The sequence below is a fragment of the Octopus bimaculoides genome, chromosome 1 (assembly GCF_001194135.2).
Source record: "Octopus bimaculoides isolate UCB-OBI-ISO-001 chromosome 1, ASM119413v2, whole genome shotgun sequence".
Taxonomy (NCBI): domain Eukaryota; kingdom Metazoa; phylum Mollusca; class Cephalopoda; order Octopoda; family Octopodidae; genus Octopus; species Octopus bimaculoides.
Window position 1 is genome coordinate 100,827,911 of NC_068981.1, and position 791 is coordinate 100,828,701.

The following is a 791-nucleotide window of genomic DNA, read 5'->3' on the forward strand; positions in this document are numbered from 1 at the left end:
TATATATATATATATATATATATACATGTTTACACACACACATATATATATATATATATATATATATATATATATATGTATGTACATACGCACACGCGCATATATATCTACATCTACATACATACATACATACATACATACACACACACACACATATGTATGTATATGCACATACATATTCACGCGCTTTATACATATACGGTATGGAAGTAAGCATGGTACAAATAACAAGAGGCATAGTAGATTGGGTGTAGCGATAACAACAACAGCAGTGACTAGAAAGGGGGCATGGTAAGGTGATTGTGATAACTATAGGTACAGGTAGTTACAATACGGTTTTCAATAGGGCTCACACACCTGCAGCTTATTCACAGCCTTTAAGTACTCTGGAGAGAGCTTTTCACCTGTTCAGGCTGGCATCTTTTTATTTTTATGCTGCTTATCATATTTTTCCACACACACACACACACACACACACAGACGGTGGCACATACCCACACACACTCACACACACACATAGACACACACGCACACACGTACACACACACAGACGGTGACACATACACACACACACACACACATACTCTCTCTCTCACACACACAGACGGTGGCACATACATACACACGCTCACGCGCACACACACATACGGTGGCACATACACATGCAGACGTGCGCATACGCGTACACACGAAGACGTAGACGTGCGCACGCACGCAGGCATGCACACACGCTCACACAGAGAGAAGTGCGCGCGCACACACACACAAAAATAAGCGTGCGTGCACGTTAA